The sequence below is a fragment of the Bos taurus genome, chromosome X (genome assembly GCF_002263795.3).
Source record: "Bos taurus isolate L1 Dominette 01449 registration number 42190680 breed Hereford chromosome X, ARS-UCD2.0, whole genome shotgun sequence".
Classification (NCBI taxonomy): domain Eukaryota; kingdom Metazoa; phylum Chordata; class Mammalia; order Artiodactyla; family Bovidae; genus Bos; species Bos taurus.
In genome coordinates, this window is record NC_037357.1 from 26010452 (window position 1) to 26029139 (window position 18688).

Below are 18688 nucleotides of genomic sequence, written 5' to 3' on the forward strand. Positions count from 1 at the left end.
AGGCAAGAGGACAAAAGAGTTCAGTGGTTAAAAAAAAATCCTTTAATGGACAGATCATGAAATATAGTTTTGATTAGTAAGTTTAAATGAAGATTATTTGAAGGAGTTGAATAGATTTGGATAAATCAGTAAGGTTATGAATTGCAGTGGTAAGATCTAAGAAAATGACAAAGCTGAAAGCATAGAAAAGGACTTGAAAATAAATGATAATGTGACTATAGAGTGTGCCTGGAACAGTTCTAGTGTAATTCCCAACAGACTCCTCTTTCCTTTCATTCTCAAAAGCATTCTTCCTTGGACAATGAACTATATGGTTACTCATCTTCTTAGATTTTAAGATTTAGAAGTGCTGGCTATTTCTGGGTGTGGCAGTGATGAGAATGTTCCTCTTAGCTTCATTTAAGTTAGGAAATGTAATTGGTTAAGGCTGCTTTGCCCTGAAAACCCATCTAAAGATTGGGCTGAAGCCACTCCTCCCATACTGCTCTCCACTAAGGTAGATATATTTCTAGGAGACAAAGGACTCCTTTGTTGGTCTACTTTGGTTCAAGGACTACCTAATGGCTTGGCCTACAGCCTAGGTTGAATCAGCCCAACCATCTCTCATTCTCTTCATCTCAGGCTGTTCCCTCTGTATTCCTCTTCACAGGCATTTCCACTAATAAGACCTTGTACATTTAATCTTCTCTTAGTGTGTCCTTCTAGAATATGCAGGCTAATATCAGCAGTATCCAGAATGTTCCAAAACACTAGTCCAGTAAGATAAAATTTTCTAACTGGTCCACATAACCATTACATCTCCATCCCAGCCCACACTTAAGGTGAAGAGAACACAATCGTGATGGGTCCTTGGCTCAAAGTAGTTATTCAAAGAATAACAAGAAGAGATAAGAAAGCCTTCTTAAGTGAACAATGCAAAGAAACAGAGGAAAACAATAGAATGGGAAAGACTAGAGATCTCTTCGAGAAAATTAGAGATAACAGGGGAAGATTTCATGCAAAGATGGGCTCGAATAAAGGACAGAAATGGTATGGACCTAACAGAAGCAGAAGATATTAAGAAGAGATGGCAAGAATACACAGAAGAACTGCACAAAAAAGATCTTCACGACCCAGATAATCATGATGGTGTGATCACTCATCTAGAGTCAGACATCCTGGAATGTGAAGTCAAGCAGGCCTTAGAAAGTATCACTATGAACAAAGCTAGTGGAGGTGATGGAATTCCAGCTGAGCTATTTCAAATCCTAAAAGATGCTGTGAAACTGCTGCACTCAATATGCCAGCAAATTTGGAAAACTTAGCAGTGGCCACAGGACTGGAAACGGTCAGTTTTCATTCCAAAACCCAAATAAGGGGAATGCCAAAGAATTTTCCAAATATTCAAAACCACACAATTGCACTGATTTCACATGCTAGCAAAGTAATGCTCAAAATTCTTCAAGTAAGGCTTCAAGAATATGTGAACTGAGAACTTCCAGATGTACAAGCTGGATTTAGAAAAGGCAGAGGAGACAGAGATCAAATTTCCAACATCTGTTCAACCATAGAAAAAGCAAGAGAATTCCAGAAGAACATCTACTTCTGCTTCATTGACTATGCTAAAGCCTTTGGCTGTGTGGATCATAACAAACTGTGGAAAATACTTAAAGAGATGGGAGTATAAAACCAACTTACATGCCTCCTGAGAAACTTGTATATAGGTCAAGAAGCAACAGTTAGAACCAGACATGGAACAACAAACTGGTTCAAAATTGGGAAACCAGTACCTCAAGGCTGTATATTGTCACCCTCCTTATTTAACTTCTATGCAAAATGCCAACCTGGATGAAACACAAGCTAGAATCAAAATTGCTGGGAGAAGTATCAATAACCTCAGATATGCACCACCCTTATGGCAGAAAGTGAAGAGGAACTAAAGAGCCTCTTGATGAAGGTAAAGGAGGAGAGTGAAAAAGCTGGCTTAAAACTCAACATTCAAAAAACTAAGATCCTGGTATCTGGTCCCATCACCTTATGGCAAATAGATGGGGAAACGATGGAAACAGTGACAGACTTTATTTTCTTGGGCTCCAAAATCACTGCAGATGGTGAATGCAGCCATGAAATTAAAAGATGCTTGCTCCTTGGAAGAAAAGCTATAACCAACCTACATAGCATATTAAAAAGCAGAGACATTACTTTGCTGACAAATTCCATGTAAAGCTATGGTTTTTCCAGCAGTCATGTATGGTTGTGAGAGTTGAACTATAAAGAAAGCTGAGTGCCAAAGTATTGATGCTTTTGAACTATGATGTTGAAGAAGACTCTTGAGAATCCCTTTGATAGCAAGAAGATAAAACCAATAAAGTCAAAAGGAAATCAATCCTGAATATTCACTGGAAGGGCTGAAGCTGAAGCTCCAATACTTTGACCACCTGATGCAAAGAACCTACTCATTAGAAAACCCTGATGCTGGGAAAGATTGAAGGAAGGAGAAGGGGATCACAGTGGTCAGGGTGGTTGGATGGCATCACTGACTCAATGGGCATAAGTTTGAGGAAACTCTGGGAGATGAAGGACAGGGAATCCTGACATGCTCCAGTTCATGGGGTCGTAAAGAGTTGAACACAACTGAATGACTGAACAACAAGAAAGAAGCAATTTATACCATGGTAACCTTGGAAATGACTCAGTAGAGAGAAATGTTGCAGTGAGTGCAGAGAAGCAGGCATCTGGAATATATGAGAAGAGCACCTACAAAAATAGCACAGCTGTCTGGTTAATGTTAAGTGATCTTGACATACTGCGTGAAGACAATGAGAGATTTAGACTTGTTAACAAGCAATTAATAGCCAAATGCAAGGACCAGAGGGACTTAGTAGTGGCACATAAAAGGCTCTCATCACTGAGCAGAAGGCCAGACACAATCAGACAGCAGGCTGAAGAACTAACTGTGAGAGTTGTAGAGCTCCAGAAATACTGAAGCAGGTCCATTGTGTGTAGGTCAGGGCCCTGGTAAGGAAAACCTTGTATCTTGAAAACTTGAGGGGCACATTTGCCTGGATGTTCTGAGTATATTGACTTTACAGCCCCACCTCATTCCACATGCGCAGACCCACTAGGGAGGTGTAGGTGGTCTAACCTTCTCATGTAACAGTTATCACTTCTGTAATTCAGGAGGGTCCAGAAGCTTCTATCCCTCAAGGAAATCTGTGCCCCTTGAGGAGTTTCTCCCATCTACTCTCCTGGCCACCAAGCTTATAGCTAGTATTAAATTCCAGTATATATCTGGCTGTGGACAAGCTGGGCTGCTAAAGGAAGTAGATGATATATACTTAAAAAATGGAAAGAACTATCCATCATATCATAATACCAACTATACCAACAAGAACCAGGAAAGGGCTCCAGGGATTGGTTTCTGAAAGTTTCTGAGGGGATCAGAAGCAAGGCTAGATAAAGAAGAATTCACTGACTTGGGTGTATTTCTTGGGGCATGAGACTGAACATCATAGCAAGGACTCCATGGAACAGACCGAAATTGCTGTTAGGATGGCTCTTAGAAGCCTTAAAAATATGATGGTCAGTATTCCATAGAGGAGACATGCATATGTTTCCCTGGAAGATGGCAAGAGAGAATACAAAGGGGCTTAGCCCCAAACTCCACAACTGATTTATATTCCCTGAGAGGAGCCAGAGTATGGAACATTCATCAAGATTGTACTGGTGACAGGGGCACACACATCATTAAAAATTCCTCTTGAAGTTGGGGTTAATATTAAAAAAGGCACTTGCACAGCTGGACCCATGAGAGGCTATGCTGATGATGGGGCCATGATATGATAGAGGCTAGGTGGTAGTGTTTGACTACCAGAAGTCAAAAGGCCACATTTACCCCCATCCTAAGAGGACCAGTAATTCCTGCTCACAGGATAGATACTTATCCAGGCAAGACTTTATCTTTCCTGTCTTGCAAAGCCTCAGCCAGCATCACCCTCTGTGGACTTAAGGAATTCGGAATTCCTGATCCATAGGCCTAATAACTCACATAGCATAGCATCTGCCCAGGAGCAGGCATCACCAGTGACCATGGGGTCCACTGGTCATAGGACATATCACCATAGGCAGAGGCAAGGTAATAAGATGCAGCCAATCTCAGAGAACACTGAAACAATCTTTTAAAGGCACAACAAAAGTGTCAGCTTGGAAGAAACTCTCTGAACACAGAGCGCAAACCTTGAAGATACAGTATAGTTGTTAAATCACCGCCCTCTATATGATTCCATACCCCAACATTCAAGATACATGAGTCTGGGAACCATGGGATAGAAGCAGGAATAGCCTCCAAATATATTTACTCCTAAGAACACTCTGGGGACTTATGCTTTCTGTCTCCTCATCTCTGGGCTCTGCATGGTTAGAGGTCCTATATCTCAAAGGGGGGGAACACACTTTCCAGGGAGGCACAACAAGAGTCCCAATGAACTATAAGTCAGAGGTGATACAGGGCATTGTAGATTCCTTGTGCCCAAGACCAGAATGTGAGGAGGAGGAGTCCCTGTCCAGCATGGGTCATGGATCCCAGTGTTCTGGAGGAGGCAGGGTGGCTTTACAGTGGCAGTCAGGGGATCATGTGTGGATCCCTGGTGACTCACATGGGGCTTCTGGTGTTCCCTTGCTCTATTCTGCATGTGAGAAGAGAAGAACAGCAATTCCTGACAGGAAAGGTCTTACATCGCTTAAGAATGAAGATTTGGGTCATACTACCAGGTAAGGAAGATTCTGAAAGAGATGGGAATACCAGACCACCTGACCTGCCTCTTGAGAAACCTGTATGCAGGTCAGGAAGCAACAGTTAAAAACTGGACATGGAACAACAGACTGGTTCCACATAGCAAAAGGAGTATGTCAAGGCTGTATATTGTCACCCTGCTATTTAACTTATATGCAGAGTACATCATGAGAAATGCTAGGCTGGAAGAAGCACAAGCTGGAATCAAGATTGCTGGGAGAATATCAATAACCTCAGATATGCAGATGACAACCACCCTTATGGCAGAAAGTGAAGAGGAACTAAAAAGCCTCTGGATGAAGTGAAAGTGGAGAGTGAAAAAGTTGGCTTAAAGCTCAACATTCAGAAAACTAAGATCATGGCATCTGGTCCCATGACTTCATGGGAAATAGATGCAGAAACAGTGGAAACAGTGGCTGACTTTATTTTGGGGGGCTCCAAAATCACTGCAGATGGTGACTGCAGCCATGAAATTAAATGACGCTCACTCCTTGGAAGAAAAGTTATGACCAACCTAGATAGCATATTGAAAAGCAGAGACATGACTTTGCCAACAAGGTCCGTCTAGTCAAGGCTCTGGTTTTTCCAGCAGCCATGTATGGATGTGAGCATTAGACTGTGAAGAAAGCTGAGCACTGAAGAATTGATGCTTTTGAACTGTGATGTTGGAGAAGACTCTTGAGAGTCCCTTGGACTGCAAGGAAATCACACCAGTCCATTCTAAAGGAGATCATCCCTGGGTGTTCTTTGGAAGGAATGATGCTAAAGCTGAAACTCCAGTACTTTGGCCACCTCATGCGAAGAGTTGACTCATTGGAAAAGACTCTGGATGCTGAGAGGGATTGGGGGCAGGAGGAGAAGGAGACGACAGAGGATGAGGTGGCTGGATGGCATCACTGACTCGATGGACGTGAGTCTGAGTGAATTCCGGGAGTTGGTGATGGACAGGGAGGCCTGGCATGCTGCAGTTCATGGGGTCGCAAAAGAGTCGGACACGACTGAGCAACTGAACTGAATTGAACTGAACCAGTAGGGACCAGGACCTGCTGAGGAGATAGATGAGGGTGAAGTGAATCTGGAAGGCATAGTGGAGGAGGCAGAAAGACGAGTGGCAGTTGTGGCCACAAGATGGACTGCAGTGACTGGGGTCATAATCCATCCCACTGACCACTCTCTCCTGAGCTTTCCTTCAGAGAGAAATGTCCGTGGGAACAACACAGGGGACTTCTCCACAAACGTGTGGAAAACTCGAGCTGCGTAACCCAAGGGGTAGATGGTGGCAACAATAAGAATGTACCTCACAGACCTCCTGTTACAGGGAGGAGAAGTGACCAAAAGCCCCAGCTGCTGTGCCCTGAAATCCATCCTTGTGTTTGTACCAAGGCCACTCCCAGTGGACTTCTCTGCCTGTTTGAATACTAAGGAAAATACTAAGACAGAGCTGTTCCCAGAAGTTATGCGGATCTTATATTATTAATGGGATTCCCTTGTAGCCCAGTCAGTAAAGAAACTGCCTGCAATGCAGGAGACCTGGGTTCAATTCCTGGGTGGGAAAGATTCCCCTGGAAAAGAAAATGTCAACCCACTCCAGTATTCTTGCCTGGAGAATCCCATGAACAGAGGCACTTTGCAGGCTACAGTCCATGGGGTTGCAAGAGTTGGACATGAATTACCTTGCTTCAAGGAGTAGTCTATGGCTCTGCCAAGCCTTTCTTAGAATGTCTAAGTCATCTTCACCAACCTCCTTCCCATCTATCCTTCAAGTGAGGCCAAATTTGACATGGCAGCTTGACATGGATTCCCCATTTCCTCCATATTCATTTTCATATGGGCATTTCCTCTAATACAGCTCTGGTACATTTATTTCATATTAGCATCTGCTGTTATGAGAATCCATACTAACACAATGGGTGACTAAAAGGAAATAAATGTACGTTATGAACTTGGGAGTGGACAGCTGAATAGAATGAGGTCATTGGAGTTTAGGACATGAAGGGAATGAAGTACTCTGTTTTGGTGTGGGTCATCCAAGTTTGATATTAACAACTTTGTAAATGATGGAACTAGAGAGAGTTGTAAAGTATGTAATAAATATTTCAATGAATATAAAAAGGATGTCCTAGAGAATATCTGCAAATAACTAAATCACAGACACTAAACTGTAGTATGGCAAAGAAAATGAACTCCAATGAAAAGGTTTCACACAAAAAAAGAGAATATTTGGCCTATTATTAGCAATGGGAAGTGAAAATATTGCTGACTCTTATAGCTGCAGGACTTTGTAAAATGACTTACCTCTGAAGAACTGCAGCGAATTTTCAGTTCCCAAGGGAGAGCCAGATGTCTGTTATTATAAAGAGATAAAGGAAGCGATCTGTCTGTGTATGTGTAGAGGTGTGCATGTGTATGCTTAGATGCACACATATATACAGAATATACATGGTATGTATATACATGATATATATGTTATTAATATATACATAATTATGAACAATACATAATTTATACTATATGCATAATATGTATTTAAATATCATATTGTTATTGTAAAGTCACTAAGTCGTGTCTGACTCTCTGTGATCCCATGGACTTGAGCATGCCAGGCTTCCCTATCCTTCACTATACTGGAGTATCCTCAAACTCATGTCCACTGAGTTGATGATGCCACCCAACCATCTCATCCTCTGTCGCCAGCTTCACCTCTTGCCCTCAATCTTTCCCAGCATCACAGTCTTTTCTAAGAGTTGATTCTTTGCCTTAGATGGCCAAAGTACTGGAGTTTCAGCATCAGTCCTTCCAATGAATATTCAGGACTCATTTCCTTTATAATTGACTGGCTTGATCTCCTTGCCATCCAAGCAACTGTCAAGAGTCTTCTAAAACACCAGAGTTCAAAAGCATCAATTTTTGGGGCACAGCCTACTTTCTGGTACAACACTGACATCCATACGTGACTACTGGAAAAACCATAGCTTTGACTATACAGACCTTTGATGGGAAAGTAATGTCTCTGCTTTTTAATATGCTGTCTAGGTTTGTAAAAGTTTTTCTTCCAAGGAACAAGTGTGTTTTAATTTCATGGGCTGCAATCACCATCTTCAGTGATTTTAGAGCTCAAGAAAATAAAATCTACCACTGTTTTCATTGTTTTCCCATCTATTTTCCATGAGGTGATGGGGTCTGATGCCATGATCTTAGTTTTTGGAGTGTTAAGTTTTAAGCCAACTTTTTCATTCTCCTCTTTCACCTTCATTAAGAGACTCTTTAGTTCTTTGCTTTCTTCCATAAAGTGATGTCATCTGCATATATGAGGTTGTTGATATTTCTCCCAGCAATCTTGATTCCAGCCTGGCATTTTGCTTGATGTATTCTGCATAGAAGTTAAATAAGCAGGGTGATAATATACAGCCTTGACATACTCCTTTCCCAATTTGGAACCAGTCCATTGTTCCATGTCCAGTTCTAACTGTTGCTTCTTGACCTGCGTACATGTTTCTCAGGAGGCAGGTAAGGTGGTTTGTTACTCCCATCTCTTTAAGTATATTCTATAATTTGTTGTGATCCACACAGTCGAAGACTTTAGCATAGTCGATGAAGCAGAAGTAGGTTTTTCTGGAATTCCCTTTTTCTATGATCCAACAGATGTTAACAATTTGGTCTCTGGTTCCTCTGCCTTTTATAAATCCAGCTTGTACATCTGGAAGTTCTTGGTCCACGTACTGTTGAAGCCTAGCTTGAAGGATTTTGAGCATTACTTGCTGGCATGTGAAATGTGTGAAGTTTTCCAGTAGTTTGAACAATCTTTGGCATTGCCCTTCTTTGAGATTGGAATAAAAAGTTACTTTTTCCAGTTCTGTGGCCACTGATGAGTTTTCCAAATTTGCTGGCATACTGAGTGCATCACTTTCACAGCATCATCTTTTAGGATTTGAAATAGCTCAGCTAGAATTTCATCACCTCCACTAGCTTGGTCTGTAGTAATGCTTCCTAAGGCCATCTTGATTTCACATTCCAGGATGTCTGGCTCTAGGTGAGTCACCACACCATCATGGTAATATGGGTCATTAAGACCTTTTTTGTAAAGTTCTTCTGAGTATTCTTGCCACCTCTTCTTAATCTCTTCTGCTACCTTTAAGTCCCTGCCATTTCTGTTCTTTATTGTATGTATCTTTGTGTGAAATGTCCCTTGGTATCTCCAGTTTTCTTGAAGAGATCACTAGTCTTTACCATTCTATTGTTTTCCTCTATTTCTTTGCATTGTTCACTTAAGGCTTTCTTATCTCTCCTTGCTATTCTCTGGATCTCTGCCTTCAGTTGGGTATATCTTTCCCTTTCACTTTGCTTCACTTCTCTTCTAGTAAATATAGTATATGTATAAAATATCTGTACAGAATATATATTTATATACTATATATACAAATTATATATTGCATATATATACATTATTACAGACTATCTCTACAGAATATTAGAGTATACATTTACAGATGTATAAGTAAATGCATATATATATATATATATATAATATGTGTACATCTATATCTAATTCAACATTTTTCTGCATCAGTTCAGTTTAGTTCAGTTCAGTCCCTCAGTCGTGTCCAACTATTTGCGACCCCATGAATCGCAGCATGCCAGGCCTCCCTGTCCATCACTAACTCCCGGAGTTCACTCAGACTCACATCCATCGAGTCAGTGATGCCATCCAGCCATCTCATCCTCTGTCATCCCCTTCTCCTCCTGCCCCCAATCCCTCCCAGCATCAGAGTCTTTTCCAATAAGTCAACTCTTTGCATGAGGTGGCCCGAGTACTGGAGTTTCAGCTTTAGCATCATTCCTTCCAAAGAAATCCCAGGGCTGATCTCCTTCAGAATGGACTGGTTGGAGCTCCTTGCAGTCCAAGGGACTCTCAAGAATCTTCTCCAACACCACAGTTCAAAAGCATCAATTCTTCGGCGCTCAGCCTTCTTCACAGTCCAACTCTCACATCCATACATGACCACAGGAAAACCATAGCCTTGACTAGATGAACCTTTGTTGGCAAAGTAATGTCTCTGCTTTTCAATATGCTATATAGGTTGGTCATAAAGCAGTAAGCGTCTTTTAATTTCATGATTGCAGTCACCATCTGCAGTGATTTTGGAGCCCCCAAAAATAAAGTCTGACACTGTTTCCACTGTTTCCCCATCTATTTCCCATGAAGTGATGGGACCGGGTGCCATGATCTTAGTTTCCTGAATGTTGAGTTTTAAGCCAACATTTTCACTCTCCTCTTTCACTTTCATCAAGAGGATTTTTAGTTCCTGTTCACTTTCTGCCATAAAGGTGGTGTCATCTACATATCTGAGGTTATTGATATTTCTCCTGGCAATCTTGAATCCAGCTTGTGTTTCTTCCAGCCCAGCGTTTCTCATGAGGTACTCTGCATAGAAGTTAAATAAACGGGGTGACAATATACAGCCTTGACGTACTCCTTTTCCTATTTGGAACCAGTCTGTTGTTCCATGTCCAGTTCTAACTGTTGCTTCCTGACCTGCATACAGGTTTATCAAGAGGCAGGTCAGGTGATCTGGTATTCTCATCTCTTTCAGAATTTTCCACACTTTATTGTGATCCACAAGTCAAAGGCTTTGGCATAGTCAATAAAGCAGAAATAAATGTTTTTCTGGAACTCTCTTGCTTTTTTGATGATCCAGCGGATGTTGGCAACTTGATCTCTGGTTCCTCTGCCTTTTCTAAAACCAGCTTGAACATCTGGAAATTCACAGTTCACATATTTCTGAAGCCTGGCTTGGAGAATTTTGAACATTACTTTACTAGCATGTGAGATGAGTGCAATTATGCGGTAGTTTGAGCATTCTTTGGCATTGCCTTTCTTTGGGATTGGAATGAAAACTGACCTTTTCCAGTCCTGTGGCCCCCGCTGAGTTTTCCAAATTTGTTGGCATATTGAGTGCAGCACTTTCACAGCATCATCTTTCAGGATTTGAAATAGCTCAACTGGAATTCCATCACCTCCACTAGCTTTGTTCATAGTGATGCTTTCTAAGGCCTGCTTGACTTCACATTCCAGGATGTCTGGCTCTAGATGAGTGATCACACCATCGTGATTATCTGGGTCGTGAAGATCTTTTTGTGTAGTTCTTCTGTGTATTCTTGCCATCTCTTCTTAATATCTTCTGCTTCTGTTAGGTCCATACCATTTCTGTCCTTTATCGAGCCCATCTTTGCATGAAATCTTCCCCTGTTATCTCTAATTTTCTTGAAGAGATCTTTAGTCTTTCCCATTCTGTTGTTTTCCTCTATTTCTTTGCATTGATCGCTGAGGAAGGCTTTCTTATCTCTTCTTGCTAGTCTTTGGAACTCTGCATTCAGATGCTTATATCTTTCATTTTCTCCTTTGCTTTTCACTTCACTTCTTTTCACAGCTATTTGTAAGGCCTCCCCAGACAGCCATTTTGCTTTTTTGCATTTCTTTTCCATGGGGATGGTCTTGATCCCTGTCTCCTGTACAATGTCACGAACCTCAGTCCATAGTTCATCAGGCACTCTATCTATCAGATCTAGGCCCTTAAATCTATTTCTCACTTCCACTGTATAATCATAAGGGAATTGATTTACGTCATACCTGAATGGTCTAGTGGTTTTCCCTACTTTCTTCAATTTCAGTCTGAATTTTGCAATAAGGAGTTCATGATCTGAGCCACAGTCAGCTACTGGTCTTGTTTTTGTTGACTGTATAGAGCGTCTCCATCTTTGGCTGCAAAGAATATAATCAATCTGATTTCAGTGTTGACCATCTGGTGCTGTCCGTGTGTAGAGTCTTCTCTTGTGTTGTTAGAAGAGGGTGTTTGCTATGACCAGTGCATTTTCTTGGCAAAACTCTGTTAGTCTTTGCCCTGCTTCATTCCGTATTCCAAGGCCAAATTTGCCTGTTACTCCAGGTGTTTGTTGACTTCCTACTTTTGCATTCCAGTCCCCTATAATGAAAAGGACATCTTTTTTGTGTGTTAGTTCTAAAAGGTCTTGTAGGTCCTCATAGAAGCATTCAACTTCAGCTTCTTCAGCATTACTGGTTGGGGCATAGACTTGGTTTACTGTGATATTGAATGGTTTGCCTTGGAAACAAACAGAGATCATTCTGTCGTTTTTGAGATTGCATCCAAGTACTGCATTTCGGACTCTTTTGTTGACCATGATGGCTACTCCATTTCTTCTGAGGGATTCCTTCCCACAGTAGTAGATATAATGGTCATCTGAGTTAAATTCACCTATTCCAGTCCATTTTAGTTCGCTGATTCCTAGAATTTCGACATTCACTCTTGCCATCTCTTGTTTGACCACTTCCAATTTGCCTTGATTCATGGACCTGACATTCCAGGTTCCTATGCAATATTGCTCTTTATAGCACTGGACCTTGCTTCTATCACCAGTCAAATCCACAGCTGGGTATTGTTTTTGCTTTGGCTCCATCCCTTCATTCTTTCTGGAGTTATTTCTCCACTGATCTCCAGTAGCATATTGGGCACCTAGTGACCTGGGGAGTTCCTCTTTCAGTATCCTGTCATTTTGCCTTTTCATACTGTTCATGGGGTTCTAAGGCAAGAATACTGAAGTAGTTTTCTGTTCCTTTCTCCAGTGTACCACATTCTGTATATATATATATATATATATATATACATACATATACATACACAGCTAGATATATGATATATTTACTAGTGTATATACATACTAGTGTAGTCCAGTGTAGTGTAATGTAAAAGGTAATTTTCTTACTAAGGAACATGTGTTCCAGTGATCTAGTTAGAAAAATTTGTCAGTGATGTTGGCCATGAGCATAAGTCAACTCAAGAATGATATAATGCATATAAAGATATGGAAAACTTAAGGGGAAAGTTAGGTGAGCAGAGAGATGTAAGTGATTTATGTAGCTCTGTGGTTCCAAAGGGCTTCCCAGATGTCTCATCTGGTAAATAATCCACCTGCAATACAGGATACCCTGGTTTGATTCCTGGGTCAGGAAGATCTGCTGGAGAAGAGATAGGCTACCCCCTCCAGTATTCCTGGGCTTCCCTTGTGGCTCAGCTGGTAAAGAATCCTCCTGCAATGTGGGAGACCTGGGTTCAATCACTGGGTTGGGAAGATCCCCTGGATAAGGGAAAGGCTACTCACTCCAGTATTCTCGCCAGAAGAATTCCATGGACTGTATAGTCCATGGGGTCGCAGAGTCCAATACAACTGAGTGACTTTCACTTTCACTTCATTGTTCAAGAAATTATAGTGTTGTTCCCAGGTTAGCAGAATTGATATTTTAGGATTGGTAAATATTCCTATTTGCTGTCTAGTTAGACATCCTTGGCCTTTACTTGGGATTTAAAATTGAAACGTACTGCCTTATGATCCAGCAATCCCACTGTTGGGCATACACACTGAGGAAACCAGAAGGGAAAGAGACACGTGTACCCCAATGTTCATCGCAGCACTGTTTATAATAGCCAGGACATGGAAGCAACCTAGATGTCCATCAGCAGATGAATGGATAAGAAAGCTGTGGTACATATACACAATGGAGTATTACTCAGCCATTAAAAAGAATACATTTGAATCAGTTCTAATGAGGTGGATGAAACTGGAGCCTATTATACAGAGTGAAGTAAGCCAGAAGGAAAAACACCAATACAGTATACTAATGCATATATATGGAATTTAGAAAGATGGTAACAATAACCCTGTGTACGAGACAGCAAAAGTGACGCTGATGTATGGAACAGTCTTATGGACTCTGTGGGAGAGGGAGAGGGTGGGAAGATTTGGGAGAATGGCATTGAAACATGTAAAATATCATGCATGAAATGAGATGCCAGTCCAGGTTCAATGCACGATACTGGATGCTTGGGGCTAGTGCACTGGGACGACCCAGAGGGATGGTATGGGGAGGGAGGAGGGAGGAGGGTTCAGGATGGGGAACACATGTATACCTGTGATGGATTCATTTTGATGTTTGGCAGAACTAATACAATTGTGTGGAGTTTGAAAATAAAATAAAATTTAAAAAAATAAAATTGAAACATAAAAAACCATATTTTACACTATGAAATATCTATGATGTCTTTATTTCAGTTAAAATTAATTCTATTTTTTTAAATTTCTTCACACTCAACATTTTGTATGCCTTGTTTTCTAATTCATGGGACACACATTTATCAATTATGCCTTACATCTCTGCAGTTCTTTGAAAAACATTCACATTCAGTTATCTTGTGTGCTCACAACAAATTGAAAGGATTAGTTTCTGATTATAAAAAAGAGTGAACTAAGAGAGTTAGAAGACAGTGGAATTTCTGACTAGAAGTCTCGTGGCATTTTCAACAGTATACAAGCATCGAATTCACTTTCTTAAGTAAGCTAATGTGTACAAGGATAGAAGATAGAACCTCTGCTAATATTTCACAAATTATATGATTTTGAATAATATTAGGGATTCTTTGAAAATAAGAATTCATAAATATTTACATGAAATAAGACATTTAAAGCCTCAAGTTTATGCTTCTGGCAGAGTTGCTTTTATGGCACTAATTCTCAGAAAGTCAATAATTATAAACAATGTAAAATATTGTTTAAAGTATTAGGGAACGTTTTTCTAATATATTTGGAAGTCAGAAGTATGAACTAGATCTCACTGGGGTAAAATAAAGTTCTTGAAGGGCTGTGTTCCTTCCAGGCTCTTGGGGGAATCAATTTCCTTACCTTTTTCAGCTGCTAGAAGTTGCCCCATTTTTGACTTGTGACTTTGTTGTATCTTCAAATCCAGTAGCATCTACTTAAGTGTTTCTAAAGATGCTATCCCTATGGTTATGATTCCTCCCCCTTCTTCTTCCACTTAAAAGGACTTTTGTACATACACTGGGCCTATCAGGAAAATTTTCCCATCTCAATAATCTCAACTGATTAGTAACTTTAACTAACCCATATGTATCCTTAAATTGCCTTTCCTATATTTCAGGTTCCAGTAATTAGAACATGGACATTTTAGGGGGACTATTCTGCCAACCACACAAGGCCCAGGAAGGCGAAGGAGAACAGGAAGAAAATGGAGAGGGTTCAACGTTTAATGGAAGGAAATAAAGGAAGCGAAATTCACATTCCCATGGCTTTCAGTCTAAAAGCAAATCCCTGGAGTTGAGCTGTAGGAGTTGCTTGTATATTTTTGAGATTAGTTGTTTGTCAGTTGCTTCATTTGCTATTATTTTCTCCCATTCTGAAGGCTGTCTTTTCACCTTGCTAATAGTTTCCTTTGATGTGCAGAAGCTTTTAAGGTTAATTAGGTCCCATTTGTTTATTTTTGCTTTTATTTCCAATATTCTGGGAGGTGGGTCATAGAAGTTCCTGCTGTGATGTATGTCAGAGAGTGTTTTGCCTATGTTCTCCTCTAGGAGTTTTATAGTTTCTGGTCTTAGGTTTAGATCTTTAATCCATTTTGAGTTTATTTTTGTGTATAGTGTTAGAAAGTGTTCTAGTTTCATTCTTTTACAAGTGGTTGACCAGATTTCCCAGCACCACTTGTTAAAGAGATTGTCTTTAATCCATTGTATATTCTTGCCTCCTTTGTCAAAGATAAAGTGTCCATATGTGCGTGGATTTATCTCTGGGCTTTCTATTTTATTCCATTGATCTCTATTTCTGTCTTTGTGCCAGTACTATACTGTCTTGATAACTATGGCTTTGTAGTAGAGCCTGAAGTCAGGTAGGTTGATTCCTCCAGCTCCATTTTTCTTTCTCAAGATCGCTTTGGCTATTCGAGGTTTTTTGTATTTCCATACAAATTGTGAAATTATTTGTTCTAGCTCTGTGAAGAATACCGTTGGTAGCTTGATAGGGATTGCATTGAATCTATAAATTGCTTTGGGTAGTATACTCATTTTCACTATATTGATTCTTCCAATCCATGAACATGGTATATTTCTCCATCTGTTAGTGTCCTCTTTGATTTCTTTCACCAGTGTTTTATAGTTTTCTATATATAGGTCTTTAGTTTCTTTAGGTAGATATATTCCTAAGTATTTTATTCTTTCCATTGCAATTGTGAATGGAATTGTTTCCTTAATTTCTCTTTCTGTTTTCTCATTATTAGTGTATAGGAATGCAAGGGATTTCTGTGTGGTGATTTTATATCCTGCAACTTTACTATAGTCATTGATTATTTCTCCAGAAAAATAAATGACCCAGTGAAAAAATGGGCCAAAGAACTAAATAGACATTTCTCCTAGAAGACATGCAGATGGCTAACAAACACATGAAAAGACGCTCAACATCACTCATTATCAGAGAAATGCAAATCAAAACCACTATGAGGTACCATTTCACACCAGTCAGAATGCTGCGATCCAAAAGTCTACAAATAATAAATGCTGGAGAGGGTGGGAGAAAAGGGAACCCCTCTTACACTGTTGGTGGGAATGCAAATTAGTACAGCCACTATGGAGAACAGTGTGGAGATTCCTTAAAAAACTGGAAATAGAACTTGCCTTATGATCCAGCAATCCCACTGCTGGCATACCACACTGAGGAAACCAGAAGGAAAGAGACACGTGTACCCCAATGTTCATCGCAGGCACTGTTTATAATAGCCAGGACATGAAGCAACCTAAGAATGTCCATCAGCAGATGAGATGGATAAGAAAGCTGTGGTACATATACACAATGGAGTATTACTCAGCCATTAAAAAGAATACATTTGAATCAGTTCTAATGAGGTGGATGAAACTGGAGCCTATTATACAGAGTGAAGTAAGCCAGAAGGAAAAACATAAATACAGTTATACTAACGCATATATATGTAATTTAGAAATATGGTAACAATAACCCGGTGGTACGAGACAGCAAAGAGACACTGATGTATAGAACAGTCTTATGGACCTCGTGGGAGAGGAGAGGGTGGGAAGATTTGGGAGAATGACATTGAACACATAAAATATCATGTAAGAAACCAGATGCCAGTCCAGGTTCGATGCATGATACTGGATGCTTGGGCTAGTGCACTGGGACGAACCCAGAGGATGGTATGGGGAGGGAGGAGGAGGAGGGTCCAGGATGGGGAACACATGTATACCTGTGGCAGATTCATTTTTGATATTTGACAAAACTAATACAATTATAGTAAAGGTTTAAAAATAAAAAAAAAGCAAATCCCAGTCTTTGCTGCATAGGAGGGCAATATGTAAAGCATAAAGCTGCAGTGATATTGGTCTGCTCAAATAGAGGACAGAATTTAGGGCTGTTAAAGTAGCAACAAATCTAGTGGGGAAATCACAGGGGAGGCAGCCACAGATCTTCATATAAATTTACTCCAGTCTCTCCAATACCTGAACTGCATTTCTGTGAAGGAGACTACAAAATAACAGACAAAAGTCTGAAATAAGTAATCATAGATTTTAGGTACTTTCCACTATAGGGGAGAGGGGGCAGAATTTGGACTTCTATGGTTTTTCCAGGTATTCATGTATGGATATGAGAGTTGAATGTGAAGAAAGCTGGAAGTGCCCGAAAATTGATGCTTTTGAACTGTGGTGTTGGAGAAGACTCTTGAGAGTCCCTTGGACTGCAAGGAGATCCAACCAGTCCATTCTAAAGGAGATTAGTCCTGGGGTGGTTCTTTTGGAAGGAATGATGCTAAAACTGAAACTCCGAGTACTTTGGCCACCTCATGCGAAGAGTTGACTCATTGGAAAAGACTCTGATGCTGGGAGGGATTGGGGGCAGGAGGAGAAGGGGATGACAGAGGATGAGATGGCTGGAATGGCATCACCGACTTGATGGATGTGAGTCTGAGTGAATCTCTGGGAGTTGGTGTTGGACAGGGAGTTGCCTGGTGTGCTGCAATTCATGGGGTTGCAAAGAGTCGGACACGACTGAGTGACTGGAACTGATCTCTTAAAATAACAAGAGTATTCTTCAAAAAATAAAGAACAGAGTCAATATTTTCTACAATATATCCAACCACAATACCCAGTTACTAACTCAAATTTATTCCACATGTGAGGAAATAGGAAAATAGTAAAGAAAAAGTACTTATAAGTCAATACTAAGATGCCTGAGATGACAGAATTAGATATAAGGGCTTTAAATCAAATTAATATAGATATATGTCCAAGGTGTTTAAAATACTAGCATTACATGTGAAGAGAAAGGAAATACTAATGACAAAGTTAAAACTATAAAAGGTAAGGAAAAAAATACTCAAACATAAGTCATCAGAAATTAGTTTACTGAGTTAGCTTAATAGAAAACTGCACATAGAAAAACAGAGGGTCAATTATTGAAAGTAAAATAGGTAGAAACCTATACAATTTGCAGAATACAGAGCAATTCATGACTGAAAGAGATAAACACAGCTTGCGATGACCTGTGGGAAAACATCAAATTCACAAACATATGTAATTCAAGTCCCAGAAGGGAAAACAAGGAGAGACAGAGGTTATAAAAAATTAAGTAAACAATGATTCCCCTAATTCGTTGTTAAAAAATAATCAACTTACAAAACTCAAAAAACTAAGCAAAACACTAAGCAGGAAAATTTAAATGCTTATAAAGCAAAATAATTAAAACTGACATCTGGCTTCTCAAAAAACATTGTAAGTAAGGCAACATGTAGAAACATTTGCAAAAAATCTCAATGAAAGAAAGTGTGACCAACGATTTTACATTCATTCATGCTGTCCTTCAATTATCAGGGTTTTAGAAAACAAAACCAGCTTTACACATGAAGGTATTTTTTTTTTTAAACTATAAGTACTTCTTGAGAATGATCACTAGGAAAACTAAAGGAAAAAGGCCTGATGATATGAGTCAGAAGAAAAGAGGGTAGAATCTTCTATGCTATGACAAAGTTTAGCCAGTCATAGATTGGCCAGACAC